Genomic DNA, 16,086 nt, shown 5'->3' on the forward strand with positions numbered 1-16,086 from the left:
TGTACAGGGTGAGAAAGTAGCTAAATCATAAATATTTCTTTGATACTTCTCCTTCCCTTTAAATACGTCAGCATAATATTTATTATTATGTATTATTACCTGTTATTACACCTTTTTTCATCCTACAAGGCAGTTGTTAGATCTTGTTGCAATAGAAAACCTTGGCAATAGAAAATAAACATCATTTCTAGAAAAAATATACAAAATTCGAGAAGATAATTAAAGAGTAAATTAATAAAATACCACCATAATAAACGTGTGAAAGCTCGACTGGCGGAAATATCTTTTACATATAGAATTTTTTTATGTACTGACTTAATATAATGATCCGATGAAAACTTTTTGGGACCGCTGAATCCACCGATAGCATGGGGTTAACTCGCAGTTCAGTTTTGAACAGCATTTCCATACGTTATCTCCATATCCATCAATGTATTGTCACTGTTAATTTAATTTAAATCATAATTTATTAACAAACAGTTTACGATGAAAACCACAAATTGAAAAACTGTAATAAATCTTCAAAAGTTAACCTAGACTGACAACGACAAAATAACTAGTAAGTAATAGTAGTAGTTGATGAACACTTAAGAAAAACTTGCTAAATGTAAACAAATGCAGTATAATATGGACGACTGAATGATCGAGATTGTCAACATGTATGTCGATTTGATGGACTACTTAATATACAGGGTGATTCACAAATAGTGACCAAAAATGACACCTCGCTTTCTTTGGTGAATTTTAAAAACGCTTCGTTAAAAAGATACAGGGTGTTAAACTTCAAAAAATATTAAATAATTTAAAAACTAATAAGTGAAATAATTTGAAATTGGGCACATGTATTTATGTAAACATTGTCCAAAATCTGACGGCTTTTCCTAAAATTTACATCCTCCAGTGACGAAGACACAGGGTATCGGTGGCATATTTTTCTAAATAAAATAGTAGCCCACTGCTTTACGGTAACAACCATGTTTCTTCGTTCAATTTTCTACAAATTACTATTCTCTTATGTTTTTCGAAAAAAGCCTGATTTTCGAGTAAAACTTAAAAAACAAACTGAGAACAGCCTACGATATTCGAATACAATGCTTTTTAACATTGCATAGGGGGCTGCGATAACAACTTTGACATTATGAGCAGTTAGAAGAAAGAATAAATAATGCTTTTCATTAGATTCAAGCAACAATAAATTTCGAACAAACTACATTTTCGTTACTAAAAAGATGTCGCTCCTGTGTTCGTGGAAATGGAGGTATTTTTGAGCATTTACTCAAATAAAATCATTAAAATGATGACTAATGTTATTAATTTCTATATTCGAATAAATAACCGAATGATTGGTGCTTGTCATGTCATTTAATTAAAAATGTTTTCAGTTGGTTTTTTAAGTTTTACTCGAAAATCAAGCTTTTTCGAAAAACATAAGAGAATAGTAATTTGTAGAAATTTTAAAGACGAATCCGAAAATATAATGGTAGTTATCGTAAAGCAGTGGCGTACTATTTTATTTAGAAAAATATGCCACCGATACCCTGTATCTCCGCCACTGGAGACAATGTTTACATAAATATATGTGCCCAATTTTAAATTATTTCTTTTACTAGTTTTTAAATTATTTACTTATTTATATTTTTTTATGTTGAACACCCTGTATCTTTTTAACAAAGCGTCCAAAGAATACGAGGTTTCATTTTTGGTCACCATTTGTGAATCACCTTGTATTTATTTGTTAAACGTAAACGGATGACGGATCGTGTGAATGGCGCACGTCGATATATTCTAAAGCTTGTCACAAAATGAGAGAATACCGAATGAGATTTTTAGATGAACATCAACCAGGACAGTGTTCAGCAACTCATTTAGAAGATTTAGCGGGACTGGTAGTACTGCTCTTCAAAGAGCATTTCGTCTTCATTAGGCAAATCTACGGAATGAAGAAAACATCATGCAGCAATCGAAAATCCTCAAATTAGCACCAGTCGAATGAAAATTAAGATTATCGAAAAGTTTCGTATGGCGGGTGCTACATCAGAGGTGTTGCATTCTTGTCATCAACAGGACGTCAAGCATTACAACCTGAAGATGCTCAACAGAATGAAGGATTGGAGAGTTTCATGTCAGATGAAATCACTTCTTCTTATAATGATCCAATCTGATTCTTGGACAATCCAAATGCAGTTAGATCGCTGCATTTTTTTCAAAAATTTAACATTAAATAGAATTATTAACTCAAACATTATGACAAGATGATAAACAGCACAATGTTACTCCACTTCATTGCAACAAATACATATGAAGCAAGTGGCATATTCGCTAAATATGGGCTGTATGGACAAGTAACAGTGGACATGGACATTGAAATATCAGGATCTAAACCCTTGTAGCTTTTATTTAAGGGGTTACTTGAAGCAACTCATATATGAATGTGAAGTAACTGATCGAAATCAATTATTATTACAAAGAATCCAAGATAGTGCAACTTATACTAGAAACAATATCATGGTTTTTCTTATTTGCTGTAATAAACGCTAGAAGATCGTCCTATACAGGGTGATTCAGTCATAATTCATCATAATTTTAAGAGCAGATAGATACAAATGAGTATAATACGATGGGGTGATTAAAAAAAAATTAAATGCATATTTAAGCTGAAAAAAATTTTTATTTTTTCAAATCATTATTTAACCCCCTTTTCAGGCTGTTACTGACCGGTTGACGTCAGCCGGCTACGATATGAACAAAGCGACCTAGATGCAATGTTTCCATATTTATATATTTTCGCACATATAAAGACAATAAATAAACGGTTTGCTCACGTCAGCCAATAATAATTTAAAATGCTATAAATTATTTTTTATAATTATGCAATCAACATATTAAATTGTTATTGTTGCCCAGCAAGAACCTCGAGGAGGTCTGAGCATGCCTTGCCAAAAATCAGTTTTTATTAACATCATAATGTTAATTTTTTGATGTAAGCAAATGTTCAAATACATTACCGTTACCGTCTATGCACAAGTGTACACGTTAGATAGATGAGCGGCGGATGCGATGGAATAAACCAGGGTTGTTACGTATTTCTTCAGCGGCATCTTCGATACGATTCCGCAACTGCTCTACATTCTCTACCTCGGTGTGATACACGACAGATTTCATATAACCCCATATACAAAAGTCCATAGGATTATGGGCCCTCATCTCCCTATCCACCGATTGGGACATTGATCGTCTAAAAATCCACGGACATCGCGAGCAAAATGGGCCGGATCTCCGTCGTGCATATACCACATATCCCGTAGCATCTGAAGGGGAAGGTTTTCAAACAATTCTACTAAAAATTGAAAGTAACGCGGCCCATTCCGATGTTCAGGTAGAAAATGCGGCCCATTAAACGATCGCCATATACTCCTGCCCATAATACATCGACACCGAATCTCCTATGAAAGCTAAACCGACGAGTAGTGTGCGGGTTTTCATCTGACCAAATGTGACTATTATGGCTGCAAAGAAATTAGCTCTGTCTCACTTTAAATAAAATTTAATATTGAAGTTACAAAACTCCAAGAGTTCAAGTAATTTAAATTTCATTTCACAACCATTTCAATTTCATTACAAAAATAATGATATAAAAAACCAACACTCACTAGATAAATTATAAAGAGAGGGTGAAATGTATGTAGTATTTAAATACTGACTGTTATAGAAGATAAAAAAACAATAGGACGGAGACAAGTAAACAACTCGGTACGTGATTCCGACCTAGATTAACCTGTATCTAGGTCAACCACGATCCTTTTTTACGGACCGTGTAGGTCAATGACCCACTTTTTAATTTGCACGTGTACAAATAGTCCAGGAGCCAGATAGAGTGCCGTGGCAAACAGAGTCACACGGCTGCAAACAATGTAATGAATACGGATGATTGTTTTCCAATGTACGGTTATTACAATTTATCATTTTTAATATTATTAACGTTTTCACGTTTTATAATTTATTATGTTAAATAATACACAGTTTTAGTATTTCAATTTATTATTCAATATGCAGTTGCGTATAACCAAAGTTTACATAATAAATGTAAACTTTAGTGTAAATCTAAACTTTGGTGTAACCTAGGTAGGCACTTATTGTTTTTGAGAAAGCAATACTTATGTTTTTTACCTGTTTAAAATGCCAGCACGAGTAAAACAGCATTCATCCGTCCAGAGCACTTTGTTAATAAAGTTCTGCTGCACTTAGGAACCAATTGCAAAATTCAAGACGATTGGGGAAATCAGCTGCTTCTAAAGCTTGAACTTTTTGAAAATGTGTTATGTTAACTCCTTTGCGGGAAAAATGCGGGAGATATGGAGGGTGGTAGATTTGAATAAACGCTTTAAATTGTTAGGTAATGGTTTTGTAACCGTGTGTAGTGTATTTTGTATATTCGGGTATTTAGTGTGCCGACTTTTTTTATTTGATAAAATACAGTGTGCCTACAAACCTCTGCTTTATTTATTTTCTTTTAACGAAAGTTGACTTCGAGAAGTCAGGCTTGTTAAAACATTTTGCACTAAGTTAATACAATTATTAAAATTAGTTATAATAAAATGCAGCATGATCCTTTATTTACTTGCATTTTATTGGTTTCGTACATATGTATCCGTATACTAAAGCGGATTAATTAAATGTGAACACAGATTATGATGTGAACTTGGCAACGCTGTTCGCTTCAGCTGACGATTTGTTCGTGACATTACGTTACAAAATTTTCCGAGCATCCGGGCATCTGGCAGGGCCGCCTTCTTAGCGGGAGTTATGGGTTGATTTCCTTCATTTTTAAAAGTCGAGTAAAAAATTTTTTTTCCGATTTTCTGTCTTTATTAAGCCTTCCGAATACGTGGTTAAAATTAATGACATTATGACTGAATCACCCTGTATAGACCAATATCTTTTTTAACTAAATAACATGTGAACTAGTACGTAGATTATTTAACTGTAAATATGTAGGTAAATTGCGACAACAATTATATGTCAATTTTTTTATTTTAGCGTGTGTCATTCATTTCATTAGCTCATAACAGCAAATATATTTAAAATCTACGACAAAACTTATTAGATTGTAAACTCTATTAAACTTGTCGTAATGCGATTTTTTAAGGGGAGACTACGCGTATACGGTCAGTACATGTCCCTCTTTTCAATTTTGATAAAAAAGAGCAATGAATGAAAAGTCACCCCAGGTGTTTCCCAGCACGTTTTGAAAGAGAACGTGGACAACACGTGTCACTTGCCATTGAACTAATAACTCTCATAAAAACCGTATTAGGACCTATAAGGGGTGTTTCAAATAGGGTTTAAAAAAACCCTCAATATAATTCAGAAATAGATTCACTGATATATATTTTTAATTCAATGAATGATTCAATGAAAAATGTATAGAAGACATTGGGACATAATATAAAAACTATAGTAATATAATAAATATTTTTTTAAAGTTTTAGAGAATTAAAATCGCATATACATACCTACAATGATGACATCGATCATTTGGAACTATTCCAATTGCTGCTTTTTGATTTCTTATAGCTTCTACTTACAATTAGTTCATCCACAAAGTTAAAACATATTATCTAATAGTTATATTGGAACTGTAAGTAATCGTATAACTAGAAGTATTTATCAACAGCTTGTACTAATTTTCAAATAAAATATGGATGATATAATGAAGCCAAGAACAAAAATGTAATACAGCCATCAGAAATGGAAGGTATTCACTATTTGATGAAACCACAGTTTTATAGTATCATTATTCTCTTTATAAAAGGAATATTATTAAAGGGTATAGTTTCTTCGATCAATGGGGCTACTTTGCATTACATGGTTTTATAAAACTGTAATTCCAAGTTAGACGAAGTTCGTTTCATAAGTTAAAGCAATATTAATGTCGGTGAGATATAACCTACAAAATGTTATATCTTAAATGCCATTGAGACCCAATGTATATAGTATTGATTTGTGAATGCTGGAAGGAATCGATCTACTAATCTGTAGACAGGTACTATGAAAGCCTAACTGGTCGCACTAAACCAGGGATGCACATACCGCGGCTCGCCAACGAATTTTAAAAGTATTCTACTCGCCGCGCTCTGGTCCAAGCATATTATTACGAGACTAGAAATCTGTCGCATCAACTAGATTACAGATTCGCGAAACACGTCGATCCCCGAACAAAGTGGATGGTTCTCGATGTTTGGTAACTCGTATAAATACGACGCATCGCCGGCTACCGGGGCAGTTAAGTTTTGACTACGGATAAGCGAACGTTATACTGTTTGAGAACTGTAATCTGTGACGAGTAAATATTTCGTCGTTCGAACTTGGCTTTTACCGACTGTAACATATAATATTAATTTTGATATGGATAAACCAGGCCCCAGTAAGAAACGTAGTCGTAAGGTTGAAGATGAAAATCGACAGTTTCATGATATTTGGACCGAAAAATACTTTTTTATTTCATCGCATAACAAAATTGTCTGTTTAATATGCAAGAGTAGTGTTTCTATTCCGAAGGAATATAATGTGAAAAGGCACTATGAAACCCAGCATCCAACTTTTACCAAATTAACTGGCGAAAATCGAACGCAAAGAATTTCCACTTTACAACGGGAACTAATAGGCCAGCAATCTATGTTTACAAAACCAATTCAAGATGCTGAAACAGCCACTGAAGTTAGCTTTGAAATATCTCGAATAATAGCGAAAACTTGTCGGCCTTTTAAAGATGGTGAGTTTGTTAAGCAATGTTTGGATATCGCCGCAAAAAAAATTTGTCCGGAAAATGTAAAGAAGTTTGAAAAAATTCAGTTAAATCGGATGACTGTTCAAAGAAGAATTACCGCATTAGCAGATAATATAGAAGAGCAATTAGCTACGAAATCGAGAAGTTTTGAGTATTTTTCTATAGCGCTCGACGAATCTACAGATATAAGTTCAACTGCTCAACTATTAATATTTTTACGAGGTGTAACGCAAAATTTTGAAGTGAGTGAAGAACTGATTGGTATGAGTTCTTTGACAAGTCAAACCAGGGGAAGTGACATGCTCAAAGCTCTTCTAGAAAAATGTTCTATAATGGATTTGGATTTAACGAAAATATCTGGAATTACAACTGACGGAGCACCTTCAATGGTTGGAAGTACATCTGGGATAGTAACTCTGTTAAAAACATATTTACAAACTAAAAACATAAATACCAAGGAATTAATGCAGTTTCATTGTATTATACATCAAGAGGCCCTCTGTTCAAAATTATTGGGATTTGAAAATGTTATGAAAGTTGTAGTACCTACCGTAAACTTTATAAAATCACGAGGTCTCAATCACCGACAATTCAAACAATTTCTCGAGGATATTGAAAGCGAATATGGTGATCTCCTGTTTTACACTGAAGTAAGGTGGCTAAGTCGTGGGTTGACACTACAGCGATTTCTTAACTTGATTGAAGAAATCCAACTATTTCTGGCGGAAAAGAAAAACGACGTCCCCGAACTCGACAACCCTGATTGGCTGTGTGACTTAGCGTTTCTTGTAGACATCACAAATCACTTGAATGTCTTAAATACGCGACTCCAAGGCAAAGATCAATTGATTTCGCAGCTATACTCTCATGTTTCGTCCTTTCAATGCAAATTGAGTCTTTTCAGGACACAAATCAATTCAGCCAATTACGGCCATTTTCCGAACTACAAAAAAATTATGGAGAAGTTCAATAAAACTGACGTCAATTTCGCTCATGTTGAAAAAATTGATATTTTGATACAAGCTTTTGAAAATCGTTTTGTAGACTTCAAAAAAGTTAAACCGCTATTGGACATTTTCAGCAATCCTTTCAACATTTCACCCGAAAATGCGCCGGAATTAATGCAGCTGGAATTAATAGACATGCAAAATGATGATAATTTAAGAAACAAATTTAATGAAGGTAATTTACTCAACTTCTACCGTTGCGTTGATAAAAACGCTTATAAAGAGTTGCGAATAAATGCATTGAAATGCGCAAGCTTATTTGGATCGACGTATATTTGTGAACAAACGTTTTCAGTGATGAAACTTAACAAAACGAAAAACCGAAACCGTCTGGCAAATGAAAATTTGGAAGCAATTATACGTGTGGCTACAAGTAATGTGGAGCCAAATATAAAAAAACTTGTTAGTTCAATGCAATGTCATGCATCAAAATAATAAAACATGAAATATTACATTGTAATGATTACATAATTATTACAACAAACATTTTTGAAGGTTATTTTATTTTTATCATTGTATTTCATACTATTTAAAAATAAAAAATTTTGTGTTAATAAATATTGTTTGTAGTGGCCCGTCCTTGGCTTATATTTTTCCCGAGTGGCCCCTGTTCCCTATAAGTCTGTGCATCCCTGCACTAAACTAAAGGCAAGTTCGTTAGTAACATCTTGACGCTCCAGATGTGTTTTGTTCTTTTCTAGTTATAAGAGATGAAAAGACAAAGGTATATATCTAGAGCATCTAGATGTCAATACCGAACTCGCCTTAGATAACTCATTGTAAGTGTCCAAAAACTAAGGTGAACTACTTATTAGAAACTTAAAAACTTAAAACTTAAACTTAAAAGATTATTAAAACTCGCGGGTAGTAGGTATGTAAGCATACAATTATTTTTTTGTATATTGGTAGTACTGTCCTCGATAACTATGTAGAGTTTCAGGTCAATATATTCAATTGCTGCAGAGCTACTCGTGTTTTTGTAAACATACGAAAGTGAATTTATCAATTTTGTCTGTCTGATTTTGTTGAGGAAAGAATTTGCCTTAAATTTTGTTTGCGGAATAAATATTCTGCCGCGGAAACGTTACAGAAGGCCTTTAGTGATGAAATTATGTCGCAAAAAAATGTTTACAAGTGGTACAAAAACTTTACAGAAGGCAGAGAAACCGTTAAGTACGAACAGCGTCCGGGATGACCATCAACGTCAACTGATGAACAACACGTGAATCAAATCAAAGATCTTGTGCTAGAAAACCGTTGATTAACAATAAGAGACCTTGTTGATACTGTTGGCTTTTCAAAAGGCTCGGTAAATACCATTTTAAAAGATCTGTTGTGCTTTAGATACGTTAAATCTCGTTTGATTCCAAAAGCAGTCAACTTTATGGAAAAACAGCGTCGCGCTGACATCTGTGAAGCAATGATATCTGACTACCAAGACGTCACGAAACGTAGCATTACTGGAGACGCGACTTGGATCTACGCTCACGACCCGGAAACAGCAGATCAATCGAGAGAATATCGTGCAAAAGGTGAACCAAAACCGAAAAAATCCACGCCAAAGTCGCTCAAAAATCAAGGTCATGTTCACAGTTTTCTTTGATTATCGTGGCGTAGAGTGCACTCCAACTAACCAAACTGTTAACAAAGAATATCATTTGAGTGTGTTAGACAACTGTTGGTTTTTGCATCATGGCAATGCACCAACTCACACAGCATTGATAATTCGAGACCATTTCGCCAAAAATTCAACTCATATCGTTTCACAACCACCGTATTCGCCTGATTTATCACCAAGTGACTTCTGCATATTCTCTAAACTCAAAAGACCACACCGTTGAAAAGGACTTTTTAGACTGTTTCGAGAGTTGGAAAAAACGTTGGCATAAGTGCATTGTAGGTATCGGATGGGGATTACTTTGAAGACGACGAAATTGATTTGGAAGCATAAATAAAGATTTTTTACTTTTTAAACTAATCCACCTTATTTTTTGGATAACGGGTTAAACTTTTTGACCAACGCTAGGCGAGAGGATCAACGAAGGATACAGCTATTTCGATATCTATCTACTGACACTATTTTGAGTGTACTGGGTACTATGGAAGCATTACTAGTGTCGCACTAGGCGACCTTTTTAACTTGTAATTAATGCATTTCAAATGTTTTCCTCATGTTTAGCTAAAACCGCTTTTCCCAAAAGGAATCCAATGCCAAATTCGAAATTTAAACCCAATTTGCAATAGTAGACGTCTCTAGAGAGTAATTATTTACAATATAATGAGTTTTTGGATGAATATGACATAGCAGTTCTACTTTTTTATTTTATTTATTATATTTTTTTCATTTCAACTATGTATACCTACTACTTAAACCGAGAAAGAGACTATTAATGTTTTCAGTGAGTCCAAGAACGTGTTTGGATATTTTTATCTAGAGTTTCAGCACAGTAATTTAAAAAAAAAATCCCCCTAGATTTAATTTGACACTAAATTCCTGTCGTTTTTTTTAATTTTTGTTCTTTAAACTTTCCCATCTTAACTAATAGGATCATCAAGCCTCAAGTAAAAGCTAATTTTGTTCGATTTTCACTGCAAACTTTACATTACCTCTTATAAAAAAGGATCTCAATGAAACAAATCCACATGATTTATAACCTAGAGCTCCCCGTTGGGGCGGGCGTCCACACAAAGACGAAAATAGAGACCAAGGGGCGGGACCCGCGTTATCTCACCCTCGCAGGTATGGTATTTCTACTCCTGAAACATTACGTTCGATCTAAAATCACCAGAGTACTAATATTGTCGCAGACTCTTACCCAATCTATTGCTCGACAAACCGTTAAATAGACCATCTGTAACTAATGGGATTAGAATAATAGCTATGGTTCCTTAGACTTCGAGGACGTGAACTGTAGAATTACAGAAAATCCAATCAATGTTTGGTATTGATGATACACAGGTTGTTGCAGTGTTCCGATAAAATGCTACAGGTGATTATCTGACCAAAAATAAAGAAAAAATTTCATATTTATATGCAGGGTGGTTCAGTTATAATGTCATTAATTTTAATGGAAGATAGGGGAAAATGAGTAGCATACTAATACGCGATTAGAAAAAACTTAGTTGCATATTTTCGCTGAAAAAAAAAATTTTCAAATCATTATTTAAATCCCTTTTCGGACCGCTCTTGATGCTGACCTACAAAGGTTTATCGAGAGTGAATCTTGACTTACCGTATTTGGCATTAACCTAGCTTTTACCGTGTTGTTAATAGTGAACGATAAAAACAGACCTTACACATGAATGAATAAGATATTTTTTTACATTTTAAATATTAACATGTATTATTTATTTGTTAATAAAAACAAATTCATGAGGATAATAATTGTTGAATTGAATTGTTTTTAGTTATGTTCATTTAATTATTCAGTTTGTAGTACGTATAACTTATTGTGTGACATTACTTTTCTTATGGCACCTACCTTCTTAAATTGCCAACATAACAACACTCATCCATCCATAGCACTTTGTTAATAAAACAATTATCCACTGCACTTTGATTTTGAAACCAATTGCTAAATTTAAGCCGACTGGGGAAAACAGCTGTTTCTCTTCAACGTTCGAACGCTCTGTGGTGCGCCAGCCCGTTCCCAGTCAGCAAATGTGATGCGTCCAAAATTAACGAGAGCTAAGGGGTAATTTGCTTGTTTTTTAAAAGATCCAGTATAATTTCTTTTTCAATTATTTGTCTTTATTATACGTGCTTAAAATTAATAATATTATGATTGAATCGCACTGTAGATCTACAAATGTTTTGTGTTGAAGATACAGATGATTATTTTTTTAATCATCTGTATGGTGTATTCAATATGTTTGACTACCCATAGCATATAAGAGTTACCGTTGAAAATAATCTTTTAGAACCAAGAATGATGAATGAGACTGATTTTACTTCTGGGGAGAGACAACTTTACTGTTTCCTTCTTTAACTTTTTGATCTCGTATTTTTTTTTTTTTTTTGTTTGGACTGGACTGTTTGGATGATAGATGTTCATCTTTAACTTTTCTGATCTGGTACTAATCGAGAATAACTGAAAGCTGAGTAATAAAATTTTCTTACCTTGTATATCAAAAACAAAACGTTTCTACCATTTGTTCTTATAATATTTTTTTCGTATTTTTGGTCTGCCTGTAAAACTTCAATACTTAATGATTTTTGGCATTATTGGTTAATAGTTATTTCATAGTGGTTACTGATACATGATTGCTTTAAGGATCGTATACATGGTGTGAAACGAACCATATCTCAAGGCAGTGGACACTGATGAAAATTAAAGTCGTCATATTTTGAGAATGAAAAGTGGACCCACACCGTTCTTTGGGAGATAATTTCTAGGCTCACATAGCCTATTTTCATGACAAAAAAAATTTTGATTGAAATTTGGAAAATAAAAAATTAAAAATCTCAAAAACTGTTTCTATATTTTATATTGAACTCCTTGTTGAAAAACAGCCAAAGTATTTAAGATCAGTAATTGAACCAGTCTCAATGATTTTTTCAATTAATCTCTACTATTAATGGAGTTAAATCATTATCCCGACAATATTTTTTACGGAAATTATGAATTAATTATAGCTGCCAAATCTTCATTATTTTTAAAATGTTGCTTAGTAATGATAACGCGTTGTTCTTCCGTGTAACGTTCTATTTTTAATATTCGTGAACTGTCAGCTGTCACGCTGCCTTTTTTGGCGCAAATTGCGCAAAATTAAAATCTTGCGTGAATTTTGGGACACCAATTATTGAAATTATAACATTGGTGCATTTATATTTTTTTCTCGCAGCTGGTAAAATCTCAAACAAAGAAAGACTAAAAATGCCATAAACAAACTACTTATAAAAAACATTTCTTAATAATCCATTGATGATTTCGTAAAAGCATTGCAATAAATATTGATGGTTTGGTTTGTCTCTCAATGTGGTTTGAGTTTCGAGAAAGGTAAATACTGTGTAGGTAGTTCATAATTTTATTTCACTTACGATAGCAATAAGAATACTAAAAAATTAACACTCTTTGACTCTCTTCCTGACATCAGATATCAATTAGGTACATTTGAATAAATATTTACAGCGTCGTAACTCATGCATGAAAGGAATTTTAATGTTCATTTACTAAATTCATTAACTTAAAACTAGATACTTTGTATTGGTTTTTGGTCTGTCTGCATACTGAATCATTGTTCTCATTACATAACATAAATCCTTGGAAAAAGCAATTGTACCAAATACCTTTAATGGGTTTTTTTAATAATTACCTGAAAAACGTTTAGTTTTTTTCAGCAAATGATATCGCAACTTATCACTACTGCTACTTTACTGTAGGTACATATTGATGATTGTCATTTAATCATCGATAATTTTTTCAACATTTATAAAAATATTACCGTACAATACCAAAGGAAAGTAAAACCTTTTTGTACTTAAGCTGTTGTGGTAAATAAAATTATGTGCATTTTATATATACAGAGTGTCCCAACAAGATGGAATAAAATTCATATCTTTTTCCACATCAGATTTAAAAAAATCGCTGAAACAGGTCAATTAGTAAATAGAAATTGACACTTTTCTGCAATATTTTCCATTTATTAAGCCATGTTTGACAGACCTATAACATTACCGATATATTTTTTAATAGGACGCTCTATATTTTATAGTATAAATAGATATCCATTCTAAAGACGAATTCAGCAATATAAGGCTATACCTACTTTTCATCATAGTTGTCAAGAAAGTGTAAATAATTGTGTTTTATGTAGTACTGACGACTATTTCAAACAATCTTAGTCTCTTCTGTACTTTAAAAAACGTACTTCCTCTTTATTAATTTTTTTCTACTTACTTTAAAGTTTTTTTCCTATATAAAAAACGCATCGATAAACACATAAAATTCCCCAGAGTACCTTAGGTATAACGTGAATCGTTTTAGTTTCAATTCATTCATTGTTAAATTATTTTGATTGGTTGCCCGCTTAAGGGAAAAAGAGAGAATTGAAATTTTAATTATGATTGGATGCGAAGATAAAATCCGCAGTCAACAGGAGGTATATGATTTATTTCACCATAAGTATCCAGACCAGAGAATTAGTCGAGGTACAATAAGTAAAATATCCAAAAGGTTTGGGGAAAGTATAAAAGATTTACCTGGATCAGGAAGGCGAAGAATGGTAAAGAAAATGACCGTCAAAATGTGATGCTCGCCGTTACTCAAAATCCTCACTCATCCATTAGATCTATCTCAACCAACTTCAACTTGTCGAAGTCCTAAGTTCACAGAACACTAAGGTCTCAAAAGTGGCATCATTACAAAGTTAACGTCTTACAAGAACTATGGACGGATGACAGAGACAGAAAATTACAGTTTTGCGAGGAAATTAGAAATTCCAACTTAAAAAATCACATCATTTTCACTGACGAAGCAACTTTTTGCTTAAAGGGAACCATGAACAGGCGAAATACTAGGTTTTGGAGCCTAGAAAATCCGCATTGGATGCAAGAAAAACATACACAAAGACCGGAAAAAGCGTATATTTGGGCTGGAATTGTAGGAAATCGCATACTGGAACCTTATTTCTTTGAGGGCAATTTGACAGGCGACATTTATTTGGATTTTTTGCGTTTTCAACTGAATCCAGCCCTGGAATTAATTTTTCCTAACCCTAATGAGCACGATATGCCTGCTGGTGATATTTCGTTCCAACAAGGTGGTGCCCCTCCACATTTTCGCATCGATGTAAGAAATTACCTTAATGAAGTTTTCCCAAATCGATGGATAGGCAGAAGAGGTCCACTTGAATGGCCACCACGCTCTCCTGACTTAACCCCACTAAATTTATTTTGTGGGGTTATCTAAAAGGCAGAGTGTATGCGAACAGACCAGACACTTTCGAAGGATTGAAAAATCGTATCAGAGAAGAAGTTCGAAACATAACACCAAATGTTATTCAAAATGTAATTGATAACTTTGAACACCGAATTGGGCGTTGTGCAATGGTTAATTGGGGCCACTTTGAACATTTGCTGTAATAAAATAAAAAGTAGTACTAAATTATTGTTTTCATTTAAATCCTCCATTTTTTGACAACTATGACAAAAAAGTAAGTTGTATCACTGAATTCGTCTTTAGAAGGGCTATCTATTCATACTATAAAATATAGAACGTCCTGTTAAAAAAAATGTTGGTAATTTTGTAGTTCTGCCAAACATGGCTTAAAAAAATAGAAAATATAGCAGAAAAGTGACAATTTCTATTTACTAACTGACCTGTTTATAACATTTGCTACATGATATAAAATTAAACATTATGTTAATAACAAATATGCATCAATATTCCTGCATAACAAGCTAATTATTACTAGTATTTATCTATGTATTCTAAAGAAATCATTTCATAGACAATCTAGTCACTAATAATTACCAAAATAAAAATCAATCCGAAGAATATTCATTGAAAAAATAAACGTTATATCAAAATTATTAAATAAGGTTGCAATTGTCCAAGGAAATTATTCTTTCTAATAGCTATAGCATCACATTGGACACAGATCAACAGAAAATTCAACCACAATAAGTTATATAACCTACCTATTTCTGTATTTTAGGTACCCTTGAAACTGAATAACAACATTTTATGTCTAATTCAACTAGGGATATTATCAGATACATATGGTAAAGAAATCCAAACTATGTTTACATATTAACATTTGGCTACCGCGGTAAATTTAACTCCCATTCCCATGATAACCGAGTATCGATAAAGATCAGTTGTTTATTTTAATTTTCATGATCACTCGAGCCTAATGTGGCAACAAAGAGTGTTTTGACGCGTCAATATGGTAATCTAAATCGGGGAGGGGCACAAGTCAATAAGGGATGATCCACCCCCTGCCCTGTCAGCCCTTGCTGGTATCGGGCACACACTGTGATCTGTCTGAGGCTGATAAAGCACGCTAATCTTGTACGATGGCTTCTGGTTCTCATGAATTTATTAGGAAACGTTTCGCACGTGTTCTAAATGCAAGGGAGTTTGATAATAAAAAATGTGTATTTGTTTATGTCCGACTAAAAGGTGCCTTCAAAAGCAAAGACTGTATATCGAAAACGAAACGTTTTCTGACATTTCCTTATAGGATTTTTTTCTTATTTTGATCACTAATTAATTATGAAACACCCGATATAAGAGCAAAATATTTGTTAAAAGCAACGTTCTGATTTTATTTAAAAAAATGATACGT

The sequence above is a fragment of the Anoplophora glabripennis genome, unplaced genomic scaffold (assembly GCF_000390285.2).
Source record: "Anoplophora glabripennis isolate ALB-LARVAE unplaced genomic scaffold, Agla_2.0 scaffold61, whole genome shotgun sequence".
NCBI lineage: Eukaryota > Metazoa > Arthropoda > Insecta > Coleoptera > Cerambycidae > Anoplophora > Anoplophora glabripennis.